This window comes from Podarcis vaucheri, assembly GCF_965113315.1.
Source record: "Podarcis vaucheri genome assembly, chromosome: 1".
NCBI lineage: Eukaryota > Metazoa > Chordata > Lepidosauria > Squamata > Lacertidae > Podarcis > Podarcis vaucheri.
The window spans coordinates 43,138,841-43,162,265 of record NC_138759.1 but is presented as its reverse complement, the minus strand read 5'-3'; the positions used below and the strand labels follow the sequence as shown (position 1 = coordinate 43,162,265).

Below are 23,425 nucleotides of genomic sequence, written 5' to 3'. Positions count from 1 at the left end.
CGTCATCATGATCATCATTTCATCAATTCAACAATGTTTCTGTAATTCTAGGCTGCCTTACAGCATTGCTGCTATCAAAGCAGTTCCCAACCTGTTATAAAAAAAAATCTGTGGGAACATTTGCAAATCATCAAAAAAGAAAAACGGCATCTAAAATACAACAAAACCACATCTAAAAATCACCACAGCAGCAGATAGTACAGCGTCGGCTGATTATAATAATATAACTGGGAAAACAGACAGCGAAAGTAGCCCATTAAAGACCAGACTCAGAAAACTAGCAATATAAATATCAATTAAAAGCAGCAGTTTGGAGTTTTTAAAAAGTCTCCGAAAGGAGATCAGGCCAAAGGCATATGTATTCCAGCATCCTATTTTCACAGTGGCCAACAAGATGCTTATGGGAAGTAGGCAAGCAGAACCTGAGTGCAAATGTACTCCCCCCCCTTGACATTCTCAGCAATTAGTGTTCAGATGCATTCTGCCTCCAGCAGTGGAAATAGCAAATATGGCCATTAGACACTGATAGCTTTATTCTCCATGAACTTGTCTAATCCTCTTTTAAAGCCATCTAATTTGGCAATCATCTCTAGATCTTGTGGGAAGATCTGCACTATGGGGAGAAGTACTTCCTGTTGTCTGTCCCGAATCTTCCAACATTCAGCTTCACTGGATGATCCTGGGTTCTAGTACAGGCATGGGCAAACTCGGCCCTCCAGATGTTTGGGGACTACAACTCCCGTCATCCCTGACGACTGGTCCTGTTAGCTAGGGATGATGGGAGTTGTAGTCCCAAAACATTTTGAGGACCGAGTTTGCCTATGCCTGTTCTAGTATTATGAAACTGGGGAAAACCCTTCTCTCTGTCTGCTGTTGCCACACCTTGCATAATCATGTCATGTCCCCACTTATTTACCTTTTTTAAAAACTAAAAAACCAAAATGTTCCACTTACCAATGACTTCATTGTGGAGATGCTGCAGTCCCTTTTGGTTGCCATTTGCTGGGAAATGTTCAGTATTCCTAGTGTGGCCGTAACATAAATGGATAAACCAGCATTATGAAATTGGCAGTTTTATTTTCAATCCTTTTGTAATGATCCCCAACGAGGAATTTGCCTTTTCACAACGGCCATGCACCGGGTTGACATCTTCATTGGGCTATTCACTATGACCCTAAGGCCTCTTTCCTGCTCAGTCACCACCAGCTCAGATCTCATTCGTGTATCTGTGAAATTAGGATTTCTTTACCCTCCAACATGCATCACTTTACACTTACACTGGTTGCCATTTGAATGTCCATTCACTCTGTCTGGAGAAACCCGTGGCAACCTCAGCTGGACTTTTCTTGTAAGCACAGGAAGGTGAGAAGACTACCCACTATGTGCCTGAGAGCCCATCATGTGTTTTTCCCCAAGAACAGTATCTTTACCTTTCTTAGGCCCTTAGTATCCAACCTATTTAGCTCCCCCTGCTTCCATTAAAGCTTAGGGAAAGACATCACGAGATAACTTCTCTCATGAGGCTTTTTCATATCATGAACACAAACAGTCAGTGGAGGGCGGGGGTGAAAATCACTGGAGAAACGTTTAATGAGGAGGGGAAAACCATAGGCCACCTGGCATTACTTCACGTTGGTAAAGTAAGCTAAATCTCATATATGCCAAGGTTCTAAAGAAAATGATCCTTGAGAAAGAGGCAGAAAAGTAGTAGCCTCTTTTCATAGAATCATAGAATCATAAAATCATAGAGTTGGAAGAGACCACAAGGGCCATCGAGTCCAACCCCCTGCCAAGCAGGAAACACCATCAGAGCACTCCTGACATATGGTTGTCAAGCCTCTGCTTAAAGACCTCCAAAGTAGGAGACTCCACCACACTCCTTGGCAGCAAATTCCACTGTCGAACAGCTCTTACTGTCAGGAAGTTCTTCCTAATGTTTAGGTGGAATCTTCTTTCTTGTAGTTTGGATCCATTGCTCCGTGTCCGCTTCTCCGGAGCAGCAGAAAACAACCTTTCTCCCTCCTCTATGTGACATCCTTTTATATATTTGAACATGGCTATCATATAGAGGAGGGAGAAAGGTTGTTTTCTGCTGCTTTTGCAGGGGAAGACATTTTTTGAGAAATTGGGGGGGGGGGTTTCAATTTCAGCAGTTCACTACTCAAGGTAAATAAAATGGACACGACTGGCATGAGGAAATACTATGCAGGCATGCAATCTAGCTGCTCACCAAATGTAGGCTAATGTGTCCGTTAGAAACCACTACAAGCCTAGGGATTAATTATATCATAGCTTGCAATTTGGCAAACGGTACTGAAGAATGAAAGATTCTGCCTGTGGAAAAACAGACCTTTTCAACAAGATTTGTAATGTAGGAAAAAATGTGGCTTGGAAAATGCAAGGGCTCCCAAGCATTGTTCAGTTCAAAAGATCTTCCCATCATCTGACTGCATTCTCATAAACTTTCTCCACTTAAGATCTTAGTGATTCATGTTTTATATGTACTATAGAAAGTTATTATCCTCTAGTCCAGTGAAAACATTTGTTTTCAGTCAAGCGCCCCACTTGCTTTCTTGTTTATTTCCCTCATGCTGTTTATCGTATATGCCAGTAACCATGGATAATATCCACCACAGAGATGATCCAGAGGTGCAAGCCTGCACGATCTGTGTCCACCATAATGTTATGGATATTCATTCATCAGTTGTCGTTGTGGGAAAACTCATGAACAGACTTTCAGGTGAGAGAGAACTGCCGAAAGCAACCCCTCCAACTTTTCACAGCAGAAAACAGAAGCACTATTGAGCAAGACGAGGAGGGGCTTGAAGCAGAAGTAGCCTAACAGCATGGCCTTGTAGACTATTATCAACCGACACTATCCAGGCTCATAGATACCAGAAGAAGACAATGGGAAAAGATATGGCTCCATCGTGAGGTAAACTACACACCACACACTGTGTCAAATATATATAATAAACATATATGTTTCATTTATAATATTGGTCCCATTTTAAAGGCACATTAATGACTAGTTACTTCTACTTTCCTGGGAGTAAGCCCCATTAAATTCAGTAGGGCTTGCTTGTGAGTAGACACACATTTGCTTCCATTGCTTACTGAAAAACACCCCTCCCCTCATTTTCACACAGTACCCAACCTCCCATTTCAGCACAAGGCAGCCAGCTAAACCCCCTCCACCCCCCCCCAGAAGAGCCCCCCAAAGCCCTCATCCCACCAATATCCCCCTTTTTATCAAAGGGACGGAAGGAGGACAAGCAAGCAAAAAGATAGTCCCCTTTAATTTTTTTTAAAAAATAGCCTGCCTTTTTTAATATGGAGGAAAGCTATTTACGTGGAACCAACAACATAAGCACCACCAGAAAATAAAAACAATAACTCTTCCCCCTCTTTTTTTTGCTGGTGAGGGAAGAAAGAAGTGTTTTTCAGTTCTTTGTTTACTTTGCCTCTTTTGTTGTCTAGCCATGGGGTGTCCCTTCTGGATTGTTAGCAGGCACAACATAATTAGCTGAGCTCTAAGTGCCACTGTGGTCTAGAGACAACTGAGCCTAGGGCTTGCCAATCGGAAGGTCGGCGGTTTGAATCCCTGTGACGGGGTGAGCTCCCGTTGCTCGGTCACAGCTCCTGCCAACCTAGCAGTTCGAAAGCACATCAAAGTGCAAGTCGATAAATAGGTACCGTTCCAGCAGGAAGGTAAACGGCATTTCCATGAGCTGCTCTGGTTTCACCAGAAGCGGCTTAGTCATGTTGGCCACAAGGCCCCGGAAAAACTGTCTGTGGAAAAATGTCGGCTCCCTCGGCCAGTAAAGCGAGAGGAACGCCGCAACCCCCGAGTCGTTCGCAACTGGACTTAACGGGGTCCACCTTTAAGTGGAAAGAAACAAGTGAAGCTGAAAGCAGTTTGTTGGTTTGTGTAAGGGCTTATGGTCATTTCTTATCAATTAGGAGGGAGAAGGAAAAGAGTAAACAAAGCTGGAGACCCTGTGCCTGCAAAATATCTGCAAAGCATTGTTCAGCTAAGCTAGCCCTTGGAAGCTGTTAAGTCTCCACTGTTTGTTCACTGCTATATTGCCTTGTTGAAACACTTATCACGATGTTATTTCAATACCGGTATTCAACAATATGGTGATTTATGGCACAGCCCTACTGGCGGTATCCACTGCTGCCACTGCTGCCTCCAAAAGTGAGCAATGTGCTGGCCTCACATTCACCTTTGGCCAGTCTCTGTCAGGCCGCTAAGGCTGGGACCATCCTCTTCCCAGGGCCCAGGGGGGTGGGCGGTGTGAGGAGGTAGCTTTCTTTGGGGCAGAGGAGGTTCTCAGAAACCAGGGGCAGTGGCTGCCCAGAGGACTCCCAAGGAGAAGGGAGAGGAGAGGAGGCTGAGGGAACCCTCCACAAGAGAGGGTGTTTGAAAAGGGGTGAGGGGCTGCCAGCTCTGCAGGAAAGGGGTGACATAACTGGGCTTCTGAGACCTGGAGTGCATTTCTCAGCCCCACAGGGGACCTGCAGAAAGAATATAGTTGGTCAAGGGAGCATGGACTCAAAAAGGTTGGAAACCTCTGTATTATTGGATTAGAAATTTCTAGATTGCCATTCTACAATGTTCCTTTGATGAAAACTAACACAAATTGCACGTGAGGGGGAGAGGTCCAGAAATGTGAATGGTTCTTGGAAGAAGTTGGCTATAATAAACCACAAAAGCTTATGCTGCATTAAAATCAGTAATGCCCAAGAATGTGGCGGTTCTGACCTGAATAACTGTGTCCACTAATACAACTAACCCAACATACACGCTGTATTTGGGCTTGCTGCTCGCATGCAAACTTTATGTATGAATAGGGCAAGAAGAAACAAGCATGTAAAGTTTCCCATCCCAGCCTATGTTTCACTATGCTCTGTTCATTGTCTGTCCCAATACATTGCTGCTCTTGCTCAACTCGTATGACTGAGTTTTAAGAACACACACAGTCTACGAAATAAAATTTCAGGAAATTTAATAATTCAGAATTCAACACAAGCACTCTTTCAGCCCTTAACTGTCCAATGACTGACACCACAGTAATGTAACTTGTATATAAATATACATACATGCCAACATGTGCATTCCTCATTTAGGAAAGTTAAGAGCTTTGACAAAGCGTGTTCTCCTTCATGGAGAGCACGTGTTGCGGTGGGGTTTGCTGAGCCACCCCTCTGTTAACAGTCACGGTCTCTAAAGATGGCCTGGGGCAGTGATTGGTTCACTGGGTTGCTGGGGTAAAAGTTATGTTGCAATTTTGGTGGGAGGGGTAAAATGTTTAAATACTCTGCACGCAGCCTGGAGCTTTCTCTTTGCTGCGTGCAACGGATCACCCGCCCACCCGCCCTTGAGTAAGGGGTTGTTGCATTGACCTTGCGATGCCTGCCATGGGGTCGTCTGCCATTGGGGCAGGGGCCTGGTAGGAATTTTGTCCATCTGGCTGATTGGCTGGGCCATTTGGTTTTTGCCTACTGCGTAGCAAATTGTCACAACTTGTAAGGTTGCGGTTAGGCATTGGTTATAAATTGGTGGAGGAGGGGTTAGGATAGGCTGGGCCTGCCCCTCCATGGTTGCTGCGGAAAGGGAATTCCGTTAAAGGAATCCTGGGGCTTACCATCTTTTCGTCCAATCCCTGGAATGGGACTAGGGCCGGCAAGCCTTCGGGGAGCATGCGGATGAGAAGTGAGGGTCTGTGACTGAGCTCCATTTCTCCCCGACTTGCTTTCCCCCGCACTGTCTTTCGGTGGTGCCCGGAAGTCAGTTCTGTCCCCAGGCGGGAGGACAGATAGTCTTAACCAATGCCTAAACAACCACTCACGGTTTTGTATTTAAATAAAGTTGTGGCCAAAATTATGCCAAAAACCTTAAACAAAAATTAAGTGTGTGTTGTGAGTTATTTGGGGGGTGGCTTGGGGACCTCGACACGCAAACAAATAAAGCCAAGAAGCCATCATTCTGCGTTAAAGAAATATCTGCTTCTTTGCTGTAAGGTAATTCATACCGTTGTTGTTACCTTGCTCATATAGTCTGACATCCCTCCACATCAATCCTGAGAGGATTCCTTGCATTCCAGGGGGAAAGCTACTGATGAGAGCTATCTATTATTAACCTTTCCCTGTAACCATTATGCAATGAATGTCTATCTCTTTCTGCAAGGCTTCATCAAAGAGCATACTTTAGACTATGACATGACAGAACAGCCAATGTTCACACCATACATGGGCAGCACTATTATGCAAACATAGATGTTATTCTGTCTTTGGTGCTAGGTGGGACAGGAATGTGTATAAAAAGTAAACTTTACTGTGGGAGTTCCTCGTGATGTAATGACAGTTCTTAAATTTAGTGGTTAAAAGTTAATTTGTCGACTTTATTTGGACTAGATTTCATTTGACTCATTTGAAGACTCTTGGAAGTTTCCAAGTTGCTATTTATTTTTATTTCACAAGTGTAGTTTCATCACAGTTTAGATCCAAACAATGTCTAGAATTATTTTGTAAAATACATTTTTGCAGATATATCACATCTTAAATATAGGAGAAGATATAGAAGTTTAGACGTTTCACAGTTTTATTTCTGGGTTTATTTACAATTTTAGAAGAGCGCTTCTATTCTTTTATTCTTGAAGTCTCCAAGGATCTAGAGGATAAAACTGCAACTGGCAATTCAGATCCAAGGTAAAAATGAAACAATGACAAAGAAATAGCAGAAGCAGATTTACTCTATGATTTGGGAATGTTAATGGTCAATTCAGACTGTGCCTTTCCAATTTTTTGTTTGCTTGCTTGTATGCTCTCCAAGAAGAACAATGGAGCCTTCCTTGTTCTGGGTCATTTCATGGCCTTGCTAAGAGTAATATTGTAGATTGAATCTCCTCGCCTGAACTCTGGGCAGGTTAGCTCCTTGTTTGTGTGTGGGGAGGTGCTTGCTCCCCTTCTGGTGCCACCTGTGATGGGAGAGTATGGAAGACACACCTCTTGCAGAGATTTCATTCTCTAGACCATGGAAACTGTGTGCAACTATATTCCTTCTAATTTCTAAGCCTGCAAAGAAAAAATGTCCATTGTGAGGGTGTGGGAGAAGAGAGCTAGAATACATGTTTAAAAAGGAAACTTCCAAGAATATGTTAGACATCTTATTGCATAGTTGATAGAATGAGTTCTAGAATGAATTTTCCTAAATAACTAAGATAATTCTGTTTGTCCTTCCTTTTTCAGGCAACTTGCATCAGAGCTTGCACCAGGGATTCCTGGTCAAATCTCATTTTCTTTGATTCAAAACAGTCATGAGGCGAATTTGGATTGGGGCTCTAGTTTGGACTTAACCCATTCCTTTCTTAATATGTTCCCTGTGGCACCCATATTTGCCTCTCTGCCAGCAACATTGCACCAGCTGTGAATTTAAGCCAACATAAAATGACGCCAGTATATCCTAGGGTTGCCATACGTCTGGAATTTCCTGGCCATTGCCAGGATTTCAAAGGCAGAATTGACGTCTGGTTGAGGGGGGGGGCGTTTCCAAAAGATGGCGCTAGTGGTCTGCCTGCATGGAATCCCCAGTGGTGTAGTATCTTCAAAATACACTGGCATGGAGGACTTAGAGCAAATCTAAAAGTACTTCAGCCAGTATAGTTGGAGAATAAAATTGCAAAACCTTGCGCTCTAGCAACAGCTATGTCGCCCATATTCACCCACCCGAGCTCCCTTCATTTGTGTTTTTTTAATAAAAATTTTATTAGTTTTTCACAATTTTTATAAACACAAACATTACACAATACAAAGAAACAAACACAAACAAACATGTATAATTTCAAATCCTTTTTTCTTAAACCTTACTTCACCGACTTCCCCATACCTCCCCTTTCTGCATCCCAATTTCCAAATTTGTTTCAGCAAATCCTGCCCCTTGGTTTTATCAGATTTTCCCTGATTCTTTTCTTTTACTTAATCTTTTACAGCTGTAATCCCCTTTTTCTAAAACCTCAACATTTTAGCATCCATTAATTTTAAAATGTTTCTTGAGATAAATTTTAAATTTCTTCCAGTCTTCATCCGCTGTCTATTTCCCCTGGTCACGGATTCTGCTGGTCATTTCAGCCAGTCCCATGTAGTCTATCACCTTCATCTGCCACGAGCTCCCTTCATTTGAGGGGCTTCCACCGAGTAAATAAATTATATCTCAGAAAAGAATGCTCAGGAGTGAAACAGCCCCTGCTTATCGTCATGATTTTGACTGAAGCAGGGTCAAATATTTTTGAACATATTTAATGCACTTATATAGCATTTTATTAAATACACATAATAAATATGGCAACATTTCCTTTTCTGTGACCTCAGTCCATAGTTCCCAAGGATCCCATAGTAATTTCCATAAGGAGCATACCAGGGCAGTGTGGAAAAATATTTTTAGTGGTGTTATGAAAAACAGATGCCATTTTTTAAAGTGAAGTATGCAACAACAACAAAAAAGAATAATTTTAACATTTTGAAACTTGGCATCTCTGCAATCCAGACTTTCCTGTGGCAAAAAGGAAGAAGAAGCATTCCATGGAGCTCCCTGGCACTCTGCGGAGATGCAGACAACGAAGCAAGAATGGCAATGGGTGGAACGAAGGATGTGCTCATCTCAGAATGAGTTTGACTGAACATGGGTGCAAGCACATCTTTCTGTCTGCAGTGTGTCAGTGGTGGCAGTGATAAAGGCTTATTTCTCTACCACTGTTGCATCCTCAAGTAGCCATCCAGCAGAACTTGAAAGCTCTTGTGGGGGTCTTCGCAATGAAAGGAGTTGATGGTATACTTGGTAGCTCGCTGTGATGTGTGCTAGGCGATTTGAGGGTAAAAATTCTTGGATTTGTTTAGAATTAGACACTGCAGATAGGTTTAATGGAAGTGTCCAGAGCACTGTCTGGTCCGGTGTTGTTTCAGTTACTGTATTCTGATAACAAGGACAGGTTTCTTGCAGGGGTTTGGACTATCACATGCCTCCTCAACCCTTGCTCTATGAGTTCAGAATGTTTTGTTGAAGGAGAGGGAGGTGCCATCTGCCTTGATGGAGACAATGGCCCATTCTCTCCTTAAGAGGATGTCACTGGACCCAGAAACACCTGACAACTGGCACCTAGTTACTAATACATCTCCCCTGGGCAAAGTGCTCAAGAAAGGGGGTAGCAGAACAATTTTGGGATGATTATTTAGACCCATTTCAATCTAGTTTCAGGTCTGAATTTGAGTATGAAACTGCTTTGGTTGACCTGTGCCAGGTGAGAGATGACAGAGAACCACCTTGTTGATTCTCTTTGATCTCTCAGCAGCTTATATAACCAACCAAACAATTCACTCTGCAGGAGAGGGCATCTTGCAGATACCATCTTATCAGGAGGTCCATTTCACACAACATTGGAACCAGGCCTTTAGTGGGGCAGCACCTACCCTTTGGAGCTCCCTCCCAGTATATATCAAACCGGTGTCATCTCTGTTGTCTTCTCAGTATTTGCTGAAGACTTTCTTCTTTCAGCTAGCTGTCCAGTAAGCTGAATATCATAGTTTTTCTTGGAAGGCAGCCTGCAGCAGAATGGAAACAGAGATGTGTGAAAAGAAGATGAGTCAGAATGGAAATGGATGCCTTCTTACATCATTCCTGGTTGGCAGCAGCCAATTTTCAGACAGGATATAGTCCCAGCCCTACCTGGAGATGCCAGGGACTGAATCTGGGAGATGCTCTACCACTGATCTGCAACCTGTCCCCTGATGAGCAACAGAAAGTAAGTTATCTTTACACCATTCAGTGAAGCGAGTTTAGAAAAGTATGGCGGAAACACAGTATTCTTGCAAAATCATTTTAATGAGATAAAAGTGTGGTTGGGTTATCTTATAGATTTTTTATTATCGTGTGCTTGAAAAGCATTCATATTGTTGAATCATGTAATGGAAGTGATTCCCATTTGTGGATTGTTTATATTTCCCAGGGTATTCATAACATTACTGCGTTCAGCCACATAGAAGTGTTTAATTGCAGTCTGTCTGTTTCATTCGGAAAGTATCTGCCAGTAGACTTCTGGCAGAGAAAGATATGGGCTCCATAAAGGAAAATGGAGCTGCTTGGTGGCAGCAGCAGTAGGAAGAACATACCCTAAATTCACTGACATGATCCACTCTCCTCCAACTTTGCTTTGGCACAGTATCCATTAATTCTTCAAGGTGTGTGGAATGTTCACAACTGACTACAAAGCTTATGCTTGACTTCCATTCTTAAGAACCTATGAAATGTCTACCCGTGATCCAATGATTACATCATACTAACACTTAGGGTAGAGAGGAAGTTAGGCCAGTTGTTTTGCCCTTCTCCACAGAAAGAAAGCAGTAGCATTAGAGGCACTTAGGTCTGCCAAAGTGTACAGTCATCTAGTGCCAATATACAAATTTTCATCTCCAAAGAAGAACAGAAGAGAATAGTTAGGCATGGTTCGCAAACTAGAATTGCATTTCTTTCCACATGATGCAAGGGTCATAGCAGAGAACTTACAGATGATGTGCTGAATGAGGCACAGTGCAGTGATACTGTTGCATGCCAGGTAACAGTAGCCTGACCTGTTGCATTACAAAGCAAAGCAGGATGCACTGCTTACAACAACAACAACGTCTATGAGCTGCATCTTCAACATATCAAGATTTTAGAATTAAGCATCATGAGAATATCAGCTTTTTCTTTTTACTTGAAATTGGGGTGTGGGTGTGTGGGTGTTTATTGCTGGATTGCTTCAAGATGCTTTATGCCTAGAAAACAATTCACAAGTGAAATAAATAATATCTGCTGGTGACATCTCAGAAACTAGAGAAGAGCCTCAGACAGACTTCCAGAGTTGCGATAATATAATATAGATAATTTTCCGAGGGTGATTGTTATATGAACTAAATAAAGCAAATGATCAGCTGAGAATCAACAGTCTGTTCTATTCCAGGTTCACTCTCCTGAGTTTTAGGGGTTTATGCCTTCCAATACGCCCAATGATTTTCCAATTCATGTAATTAGCCTGTTCTGCATTGCTGTTATTCTTAGAAATATTCAACTCCTCAAACTGAGGAATTTTTTAAGGTGGCATCACTGGCAAGTTAAGATTCTTGGGGGCAACAGATAAGACCACTTCCTGGTCAGGTTCTTGAAAGGTCAAAAAATAAGAAGATATAAAGGGTTCTAAATTAGCCAAGAGGACACGTACCACCAAAAAGGAGGCCAGTTGAGGACACAGGTTTATGTAAAATTTACATATGCTTATTTATATCTGTAGGTGTCAGTAATAACTGCTTTAATTTAAATAATGGGGAAGACTGGGGCCAGGTGACCTCTGTGCCTCAGCCTGCTGTCCAGGTACTGAATGTGGATGGGCATCTTCAAAGCCCCTGTTCTCCTTACTTGGGGTAACACCTTTATCTTTAAACTAGGCTTGGACCAGACAAAGAGAGGACTGTATAGCCACCCTATTTTCAGTGCATTTTCTGTGCAAGTAACATAGCAAATCTACTGCAGAAATGTAAGAGGAGCCGTCATGACTCCCAATATTTAATAAATTTTACAGAACTGAGAAAAATCAACAACTGCTGCTGCAGAATCTCAGCTGCAATTGAGCCCTTTATTTCGTATGCCCAATGAAGCTGCATTTGCAAGTTGTTTTTAACTGTGATTATCACAACAGCACAAAGATTATTTCCACCAATATAATCTTAATACCACAAATATTGCTTGGTGCATAGTGAAAGGAGCTGAACTAGAGCCAATTTATTACTGCTTAAATATTTGAGATGTTCTACACTAAGCAGTCTGAAACTCTATTTTAACAGCCCTTCTATTTCTGGTTTACAGTTGTAATCTAGTAGTTGCAAGCTTTCTTGGGTGTTTGCGGGCGATAATTTTAAAGTATTTGACATGGTGACTGTGACTCATAATCAGCTTGTGCTATGCAGCAGCCGTGTTTATCACTGCAGTGCCCAAATGGTAGGAAATGGATGGGAGCAATACAATTCTTGCTTCCTTCTTGCGCTGGTGTGTTTTCCTCTCACTAAATGCTTGTTTTGTAAAAAGACGGATGAACTCTGTGTGAAGCAGCCCTGGAGATAACTTTTGGAAGCTGCACTCTGGAAAGCACTGATAGGGACTTTTGCAGCAACCAGAGCAGAGTGCCAGCAACAAAGCAAAGTGTCTCTTTTTGTGAAGAGGAGGGTTAATAAAAGCTGCAGGCTCTTCCTGCTTACATGTAAACAAAGATAAACATGCATTTGTCTTACTCTGTTTTAGAACATGGTCAGGATTTGAATGTGGTCACAATTTCACATATTTATAAGGCTCTTCCTTCAGCACAAAGTGTCATACATGTACTTTAATAATAGCAACCTTCTTCCTGTCCTGTAGTCAGGCACTCAAGTGCTGGCAAGATCTGGCTTCCCACAGCTGGAGGAAGGGGGTAGGAACCATAGGAGATTAAGGGCATATGCTGTTTTGTGGCACAGTGTGCCCTTCACTCAAGATCCATGTGGCCGCTGGTGGTTATTTCAATTGATTCTTCCTGCAGTACTGCCCGATCTGCTAATGCAACTTGCGACTTGCAAGTAAGTGAGGCAGTTGTCCAGTGGTGGCACTGCACCCGTCCAGTGACTAGACCCAGTACAGTCAACTGAAGCAGAGGCAGCAACTGGCTCACTGCACCGCCAGTTGTCCAAAAGTGCACTGGCTGCCTTCTCACTTTATTTATTTATTAAATTTGTATACCGCCCTATACCCGCAGGTCTCAGGGCAGTTCACAAGATAAAATCACACATCAGTGATGAGCTGCCCAGAATGAAAGACTGTAGCAGATCTTGGAACGTTCTATCAGGCAGTGGTGCGCGATTGGTTCTCCATTACCACCAGGGCCACAGGAAGATTCGGGCCTGTGGTGTTAAGTCCTACTAAGGTACAATGCCTGAACAAGATGCTTCCTCGTGTGTTGGAGGCCTGGTACCCCCAATGTCCTCATGTGGGTCAACCCTACCCTCTCTGCTTGCTTGTTTGAATGTACTGTATGTAGAAGCCACCATGTGATCAGGGGCTCCGATTTAGTGGGAATCCTTACGCATGTCTCCTTCAGCCCTTCCTTGCTCGACATAAGAAGGTCTGGTACTGAGTGTCAGGGGACAGGAATCTTGGAGGCAGAGCCCTATAAGGATTGATATTTCCTGTTCAGGCAATAATGCTAGAACAGGGCTTTAGTGTTCTAGACTTAATGGCCTGGAGTTTGTCCTACTAGTAATAAAAGGGAAAGCGAATTAGTGCCACATGATCTGTAGGGCTCCTGGCTTGGCTCCTAAAATGCTACAATGGTTTCTCACACCTACAATGAGGTTCTGTGTAACATCTCCTTGTGCCAAAACAGATGGGTTTTGCTTAGCTCTCGTTATGGAGACGTAACCTCTGATTCATACATTTGTGCCTCATGAAAAGTAAACTGTTACTGACCAAGCCTTATCTTATCAGAATTCTTTTGCTGTTGAGGTAAGGCAGCTCTGTCTGGACTAATATGTTCCTGGAAGACGGCTGCTATTTGGATTAGCTCCACCAGCCTCTCTTCCCTAATGTGACTGGCAATGCAGACAGCTAGCAGAGGCTGTGAAATCAAGAGCGTGGATAGATTGTATTTGTGGTGGAATGACTGCACGAAATAGCTGTCCAATGTGGCACTAAAAAATTAATCTGCAGTAAGGTTTCACAGCTCTAAAACTATTGAACTGTTTCCTAGAAGCTTTGGTAATGGAAGGTTCTGGAGTAGCTTCCAGGTTATAAACAACATAGCATCAGATAGCTGCTTCAAAAGCTACTAGTCATATATGCTAGGACGGAAAGTACCAAAACATTGCATGACTCAAAGGCCAGACAGTGCTAAACATTCTTACTTCACTCTAGGGATATCCTCAAATAGTCCTCAGACTTTTTCTCCATTGTAGCCAAAGCTAAGAATGAGGGTGAACTTTACGGTGTGTGCGATTCAAAGAGTAATATATAAAACTCACAACTTGTTTATAGGCAGAACTTTCCACTACTCAGATTTGTACAAAAGATGAGGTCAGGGAAATGCCAAGGATTCAGAGTTCTTAAGATACAAAGAGTTAAATTACACATTAAACTAATATGTAACAATAGCTTGACAATATCTTCTCCAGAGCCTTTAAAATGGACAGAGAACAGGAGTTCTTACCAGAGGTAGCAAATCAGGTGCCCCTGATATTGCTAGACAACAACTGCCATCATGTTTGCTAGGGCTGATGAGAGATGTAGCCCAACAAGATCTGAACGGAACCACATTGGCTATCAACCTTCTACCGAAATGGATTCCTTTATAGGCAGGTAGATACTATATCATGCCAACTAAGGCAACTGTTATTGATCTTTGAACCTGGAATAAGGCCATGATCCAGCTCCTACTGAAGTTAATGGAAGGAAACCTTTAGAGCTGAATAAAATGGTTCTTCCATCTCACACTGCTAATAACAAAAGAAAGCTATTATTTCCCACATTGTGAAAGACTCAGCAGGGCTTCCAGCATAAAAGCTTGTAGAAATTAACAGCTAACAACAGAATGCTTGATTGGAGAAATTACCACAAAGAAAATGTGTGTTCATTGGCACTGGAAACTTTCCTGTACAATGAATGCAGCAATTAAACCACAACCATTGCTCTTTTCCCCACCTGTCATTTTGAGTCATTCAGAATTCTCCCGTTATTTTCCTCCACTGGGGACTGGACGATTTTGGCAGGACTTCCTGTGAAATATGTGTGCCAGCCTGGTATAACTGGCTGAAGATTTGCAATATTTGCATCAGTTCACCAAGCTTTTGACTGGTACCATTTGCTGTGAGCAGAAGAAAGGCAGGTGAAACCATTAATTTCATAATGATCATAGAATTGTAGAATTGTAGTTGGAAGAAATCCCGACCGTCATCTAGGCTAACTCCCTGCAATGCAGGAATCAAATTATAATACACTGTTTGGGAGTTTGCTAGTGATTCTATTCTTATAATTAAAACTACAAAGTAATATGTCACAAATATCAGCAGGAGGGAATTCCATTCAGAGTAAGACTAGGAGAAGACTGCTCAATAACACCACCAACTAGGGAGCAGGCATTGGCATAACTAGAGCTGCCCTGCTTATGTCAAGCCCCAGCTGCAGAAGATAGTCAAAACTTTGAACTGGGCCCAACAGTGTATAGACAGAGCAATTTCCAAGTAACTGGTGAAATGTTGCTCCAGTTAGGGATACCATACAGAATTTTGCACCAGTTGAAGCTTCTGGGTGGTCTTCAAGGGCGGCACCACACAGAGCACATTGCAGTAATCTAATCAGGAGGTTACCAGGATGGGAATATCAGTGACCTGGCTAGTCTGGACCAGGAATGTATGCAGCTAGCAAACCATCCAATTGCTGAGCATATGCAATGTTTATCACTGAGGCCACCTGGGCCTCCAGTGTGAGTTTTGAATTATGGATCACTCCCAGAAAATGCACCTGCTCCTTCAAGGTGAATCCAATGTCTTCTAGAACCAATTACCTACCCACTTTCTTGACATGGGAAGCACCTACCACCGACACCTCTGTCTTGTCAAGATTCAACTTGAGTTTACTGGCCTTCACCCAACCCATTACTGCCTCCAGACATCAGGTCAACACTGGCACAACTTCACTTGACTCAGAGGGTACAGAGAGATAGAACTTGGCGTCATCAGCGTATTGATAACTAGGGAGCTGGAGATGCAGGTGGGGAGAAGTTGGAATCTCACTAACTGAAAATTCTGCTTGGGGAGGAAGAAAAAACTGAGCCAACACTCAAGGACCAACCTGCCCCTTGCATTACACAGTGAAGCGGGTGTGTGTGATTGCCTTCTTCCTGCCCCCACATTTGGCAGCTCTTGACTGTTAACAGCTGCCACTGCTAAGCCAGTTGCCAAGTACAGCACTTGAAGTTGACATGAGTCAGGCCTAAGCCCAGATAGGATTCCTCTTGTGCATGTTCACGCGCCATGTGCTTGCTTTGCCGTTATCTCCTCTCTCTTGCCTTACTGCAAAAGCGCACACTTGAACGCTTCCTGACTTATGCAGACATTGTCACCTTCTCAGTGTGCCATGGATTCCTAGACTCTACAGTTTGCTGTCAATCATTTCTTACTGGCTGTGGCTGTTGCCCATGGCGGCTAGTGAAGCAAAGCAAAGCAAAGCTCAGAGCAGAGTACAAGGCAGCGAACAACAGGTTTGTCTAGGAGTAGGGGGAAAGAGAGGACACACTTGGCACTGTACACTTGGCGCACAAGCACACTCAGACACTGTTGAACCACACGCAGTGTTGGGAGAAATGGCAGCGTTAAGAATGAATGATGAAATAGCAAGGTTTGGAGGTGACAGAAAGAGTGGTGTTAAGCATTGTGGGGATGATACAGTGGTACCTCGCAAGACGAATGCCTCGCAAGATGAAAAACGCGCAAGACGAAAGAGTTTTCCGTTTTTTGAGTCGTTCCGCAAGACGAATTTCCCTATGGGCTTGCTTCGCAAGACGAAACGTCTTGCGAGTTCTTGCGAGTTTGTTTCCTTTTTCTTAAAGCCGCTAAGCCATTAATAGCTGCTAAGCCGCTAATAGCCGCTAAGCCGCTAATAGCCGTGCTTTCAAAGACGAAAAAACCGCAAGACGAAGAGACTCGCGAAACGAATTACCGGTAATTTCGTCTTGCGAGGCACCACTGTAGTTTTTCTGTGCTGCACTGCAAGTATAGAAGTTCTTATTTCCTAGCATAGCCTAGAACTCAAATTCTCTCTCTTCACGGTTCATCAGCTATAGACACAGAAAGCTACCTTATACCAAGTTAAACCTTTGGTCCATTTAATCCAGTTTTGTCTACAATGAGTGGCAGTGGCTCACCAAGGTTTCAGGCAGGGAGTCTATCTCAGTAATACTAGGAGATTCCAGAAATTGAATCTAGAACCTTCTGCATGCAGATCATCTTTTGTTCTGGCTTTCTTCATTATCATTTCCTCAAAAGATTTTATGTTAAATATATCATAAAATGGAAATCTACTGAGAAAAAGTCCATTGATGGCTGTTATTTATGATGGTTAAATGGAATCTCCATATTCAGCAGCAAGATATCATTTCATATCAGTAGATGGGGACCAATTGTGGGAGATAGCTGTTGACTTTAAGCTCTGCTTGTGAGCTTCTCAATAGCAGCTGTCTGGTCAGTGGGAAACAGGTTGCAATGCCCCTTTTATGTTCTAATTGGGTAGAATCCAGTTGGTGCCCTTGTGCCCACAGAAGAGCTTTTGATTCAGCCTGTCTCTGCTAAAAGAAGAGAAGGGTAGTGATTTTTTTTTTAAAAAAAAGCTATGCAGAACATGAAACAAATCCTTGATCAGTAACATTGACAGTCAAGTCTTTACATACTCCTGGTGCTTTTGGTCTATCCAAAGGCTGTGACACAGAAAAAATATTTCTCATGCAGACTACAGAGGAGTGACTGTAGAGATAGTTAGAGTCACACTATTGAAAACTCAGCTTAGACAGGGAAGTGATTTCTGCTTCCTGAAAATTTTACTAAACTTTTTGCCTTGGACTATATAACCAAAAGTAGGCATCAGGAAACAAAGGCAATAAAAACAATAAGTATCTGGGCACTCAGTCTGACTTATCTGCTATTAATAAATCTCTTCATTTGATATATTTGCAGATTGTACTCTGTAGAAAAACAACAATGTTCCTGGAAACTCTCCTGTAGGTCTTAGCGTTAGCAGTCAATATCAAAGAGGCATGCCACTGTTTTTCCTACTGTGGGTCAGGTTTTTCTGGAAAGCGGAGGCTTCACCAATTAGGGATCACTTAATGACCTCAGTTTCCATCAAACTAAGACATGGCATTCTTCCACAAAACAACAAAGGAATGTTCCCCATCCCTTCCTCACCCACAGCCACCCCCAATCCCGGAAAAGCATCTCTGGAGGGTTGTATGGCCTTCATGAAGAAGATGGGATGGGGCACAAGGGATTGTAAAGGTAAGAGAGGATGGGGAAACAGTCCTCCCATGAACTTTCATAAGTTGCTGTTCCAAGATCCAAGCCTAATATATTAATTATGCCATAAGCTTTCATGGACTTGGGTCTATTTATGCCATAACAACATACCCCCCAACATTTCTCCAATGAAAATAGGGACATCTTGTTCCATAATGATGATTTAACTATTTATACCCCACACATCTTACTGGGTTGCCCCAGCCACTCTGGGCAGCTTCCAATATATATAAAAACATAATAAAACATTTTTAAAAAATTATTTTTTAAAAATTTCCCTAAACAGGATTGCTTCCAGACAGCTCGGGGGTCAGATAACACCATACCCTCCAACATTTCTCCAATGAAAGTAGGGACATCCTAAGGAAAAGTGGGACATTCTGCGATCAGATCAGAAACCAGGACAGCTTATCTAAATCAGGGACATCCCTGGAAAATAGGGACACTTGGAGGGTATGTAACAAATATCTTAGTCTTTCGAGTGCTCCAATGTTTTTATCTTTTATACTTCATATTACTGATCCATGCCCCCACCCCATATATCATAAGTTAGGGAGAGGCAAAAGATCCCTGCATTGCAGGGGTTGACTAAATGACTCTACAATTATACAATTAAAATTATCATGGCCAAATTGGGTAATAGCACTAAAGCCCAATTCAGATGAAAAAACCATATCCAGCTTACCATTTTAAGCCAAGTCAGAACTATGCTCATAAAGAACTAGTAATTTAAAAATAAATAAAAACAACACTAATTGTCTTGGATGGACAGGTTGAAATTTGCAGTAACCCGGGCAGATCTTTCTCAGGTGGGCTGAGTGATGGCATGCCAGTTTGCAGTTTGTGCTTGTGTCAAACAGAGCAGATGATGAGCTTCCCATGAGGTCATTTCTATCTGGGCTTTTTCAAAAGCAGCCTGCTTCTCAGTCTCCTGCAAAGTGGTATAGAGATTGGCTCTGAGCCTCAGGCTAAACAATGCTGCACAGCTGACATACTAGCTGACATATCATACTTCTGTTAATGCAACCCAAATATGGATTTTTAAGGTCAGTGACATCACATTGTTTACTAATAGTTGACCGTGATCCAATATAAACTCCCCTGTCTCTCTCAGCAGTTACAGAGCATGATGCTCCAATAGGGTCCAAGAGCCTTCCCACCACCTTCCCAAAGTCGGGAGGGCTTTGGGAAGGAGGCAGGAAGTTTTCAGAATCCAGTCAGAGCCCTGGCACTTGCTTTCCAAAGCCCAGGAAGCTGAGGGAGAGAGGCGTGATGCTTACGCATGCTATCTCCCCATCGCCTTCGCAAGCTGGCATCTCTGGCCCTAACTGTTCCACAGTGAAACATTTCACTGCACTTCAACATTCTCCACCAGCATAAAATATAGCTTTCATAGAATCATAGAATCATAGAGTTGGAATAGACCACAAGGGCCATCGAGTCCAACCCCCTGCCAAGCAGGAAACACCATCAGAGCACTCCTGACATATGGTTGTCAAGCCTCTGCTTAAAGCAGTGGCATAGCGTGGGTTGTCAGCACCCGGGGCAAGGCAAGTAATTTGCGCCCCCTAACCCTAACCCCCAGATGTTGCGCCCGGTGCGGCCGGCCCCCCCTGCACCCCCCACGCTTCGCCACTGGCTTAAAGACCTCCAAAGAAGGAGACTCCACCACACGCCTTGGCAGCAAATTCCACTGTCGAATAGCTCTTACTGTCAGGAAGTTCTTCCTAATGTTTAGGTGGAATCTTCTTTCTTGTAGTTTGGATCCATTGCTCCGTGTCCGCTTCTCTGGAGCAGCAGAAAACAACTTTTCTCCCTCCTCTATGTGACATCCTTTTATATATTTGAACATGGCTATCATATCACCCCTTAACCTCCTCTTCTCCAGGCTAAACATGCCCAGCTCCCTTAGCCGTTCCTCATAAGGCATCGTTTCCAGGCCTTTGACCATTTTGGTTGCCCTCCTCTGGACACGTTCCAGTTTGTCAGTGTCCTTCTTGAACTGTGGTGCCCAGAACTGGACACAGTACTCCAAGTGAGGTCTGACCAGAGCAGAATACAGTGGCACTATTACTTCCCTTGATCTGGATGCTATACTCCTATTGATGCAGCCCAGAATTGCATTGGCTTTTTTAGCTGCCACGTCACACTGTTGGCTCATGTCAAGTTTGTGGTCAACCAAGACTCCTAGATCCTTTTCACATGTACTGCTCTCAAGCCAGGTGTCACCCATCTTGTATGGGTATTTTATCTTGTATGGGTATTGTATTTGAAATCACGGATTTCAAAGATAGCCCCACATAGAATGTGCTCCAGTAGTTCAGTTTCATGTAGCTAAGTCATGCTTGACTGTGACTAGGTCTACTTTCTCCAGAATATGCACACAGATGGTAAAAGGTAAAGTTAAAGGACCCCTGGACAGTTAAGTCCAGTCAAAGGCAACTGTGGGGTGCGGTGCTCATCTCACTTTCAGGCTGAGGGAGCCAGTGTTTGTCCACAGACAGCTTTCCGGGTCATGTGGCCAGCATGTCTAAACCACTTCTGGAGCAACAGGACATCAGGACAGAAACCAGAGCGCATGGAAGTGCCATTTACCTTCCTGCCACAGTGATACCTATTTATCTACTTGCACTGGTATACTTTCAAACTGCTAGGTTGGCAGGAGCTGAGACAAAGCAACGGGAGCTCACCCCATTGTGGGGATTCGAACCGCCGACGTTCTGATCAGCAAACCCAAGAGGCTCAGTAGTTTAGACCACAGTGCCACCCGCATCCCATGGCACACCAGATGCAGCTGGGCAAAAATGGTCATCAACGCATATAAATGTTGGGGGTTCTTGCAACAGCTGCTACCTGAATACATCAGAGTAAAGGCAGATCTAGCAGCAGCGCTAAACTATATGTCTGGCCCTTCTTGCTAATATAGGGTTGCAGTCAAATTCCCATGTAGATACAGTGGTACCTCAGGTTAAGTACTTAAATTGTTCCGGAGGTCCATTCTTAACCTGAAACTGTTCTTAACTTGAAGCACCACTTTAGCTAATGGGGCCTCCCGCTGCTGCGCCGCCGGAGCACAATTTCTGTTCTCATCCTGAAGCAAAGTTCTTAACCCGAGGTACTATTTCTGGGTTAGCGGAGTCTGTAACCTGAAGCAAATGTAACCTGAAGCGAGGTACCACTGTATTCTAACCTTCAACATAAGAATCAAGAGCTTTAAAGCTGAAAAGATGTAAATATTTTGTAACGCAGTAATGGTGTTTGCAAAATGAGAGAACTCTCTTAAAAGTGTGAAAGCAGGATAAAACATTTGCAGTAACTACATTTCTGGATTGATGCCGGTTCTATAGTTCAAGCCTTGCTTGGCCTCTTGCCACCTCAACACATGCTAGAGAACTCCCTTCCGCCAGCAGGGAATCAATGGATTTCTGCCACTTCTCCTATATGGGTTTGGGTGCTTACATTGTGAGCTGGCCCAGCATTTAAACTCCAAAGCATGCTGAGCCTTCAGATTTGGATCTTGGCAGTAGCAATAACAAGAGTTATTGTCAATTGTTTCTCAAACATGTAGATTTGTTTCTGAAATTTTATCTGGATTTCCCAAGACATTTCCTATGTTTACAAGTCATCCTCAGTTTTCCGTCAAACTCATATAGTTCCAAAGCGTGCTTCGCTTTTAATTTAACTTTGGAGCTCAAGCGATATGCACATACTCTTGCCATTACCATGACACAACACACTGGGGACCAAAATAAATGTGGAAAGGGATATTGGCTCTGAAACCAAGGAGGAATATCACATGACTGGGATAAACGAAAGCTACAAGTTTATTGAATGCAAAGATTTTGCAACTGCCGGGTGCTTCTCCCTCCTTCCCCCCACCTCTTTGCAGGCAGCTTTGTCCTCCTGGTTAAGGACAGAAATCACAGCTATCCATACCAGCTGAGCTACTTGGGTTGCTCCACACTTGCTCAGAGTCTTGAGTCCTGCTCTTCATTCCTTCCAGGGCTCTAGTAAGCCCTTCTCTTCCAACCAGGGGTGCCAACTATAGGGGGTGGAAGGGGCTTTGGCATCCTCAATTTTTCTGGGCAGGGGGCCAAGCCCTCCTAATATTGAGGGGGTCACCACCACCACCCAGCCAAGCTCTGACACAGCAGGCAGGGGCAGGACACATGGAGGGTGATTTTCACCCTCTGTGCCCCCCGCCCATGGCCAACGGGTGAGCGCTGGCTGTTGGGTGGGGGTGGGATGGGTCACGGGGCACCCTCAATGTGGGGGGGGGCAATTCGGCACCCCTGCTCCCAGCATAGTTTAAGGACTGCATGGGATTGAACATTGTATGAATAGTCTTATGGTCATGGTCAGTTTATGAGCACACTCAGTTTCTGAAAACCAGTGTGGCGCAGGAAGAATGCAGAGCAATTGAGTTTGCAGCATGTGAAAAACGGAAATGGAAGGAGTCAAGTAGTATTCATGGCTAAGATTAGGTGTTACAAATATTATTTATTTATTTATTTATTTATTTATTTATTTAATTTGTATACCGCTCTTCGTCCACAGATCTCAGGCGGGTTCACAGTGTGAGTGTGGTGGAGTCTCCTCCTTTGGAGGTCTTTAAGCAGAGGCTTGACAACCATATGTCAGGAGTGCTCTGATGGTGTTTCCTGCTTGGCAGGGGGTTGGACTCGATGGCCCTTGTGGTCTCTTCCAACTCTATGATTCTATGATTCACAGCATAAAAATACAGCATAAAAACAGAAACACGTCTGACCCTATTTTCCTTTGTTAAATGTTTTGGGGTGTGCAGTTTATATTTTATACACACATAGATAAACTGTGTGTGTGCGCACACACACACACTTATTTCCAAATACACAAACAAGGGAGGAGGAAAGAGCTTCTATCATAATATAATTTTAAAGTTGGACCTTGGAGGTCATTTGGTCCAAATCCTTGATGAATTATAGCAGTCTTGTTTTGCCTACTTTACAGGAAGGCGTCCTCTTTTGTAAAGGACTGCCCAAAGACAGTGTTCTGTTTGAAAGTGTTTCATTCCAAGTCTAATTTAAGATAAAGAACTGCAAGAGAGCAGGGACCTTGAAGTTGTCCATCAGTGGTTAGCATCTGGGCCACAGACTGAGCAGGCGCAGAAGTCACTTGGTCACATTCTGTACCATGCTCGTGATATGCACTGTATTTCTATTTAAATTATATCGAGCCCTCTAGGAATCCCTTGCATGTGAGCACTGATGCTTGTACTCTCTGTGTTAAAGAAATATTCTCACATAGGTCTTACAGTGAGAATGTTGTG

At 43.3% G+C, this 23,425-nt stretch overlaps 1 long non-coding RNA gene across 1 annotated transcript in view; it reads right to left on the bottom strand.

Annotated features, from left to right (window-relative positions):
* LOC309542817 overlaps positions 1-6,152 on the bottom strand; it is a 33,251-nt gene extending 27,099 nt beyond the window's left edge. The window contains exons 1-2 of the long non-coding RNA XR_014224456.1: positions 6,051-6,152; positions 955-1,022 (exon numbers count right to left, since the gene is read on the bottom strand). This is a non-coding gene — a long non-coding RNA (uncharacterized lncRNA). The remainder of the gene's footprint in view (positions 1-954; positions 1,023-6,050) is intronic.
* Positions 6,153-23,425: the final 17,273 nt, after the last annotated feature.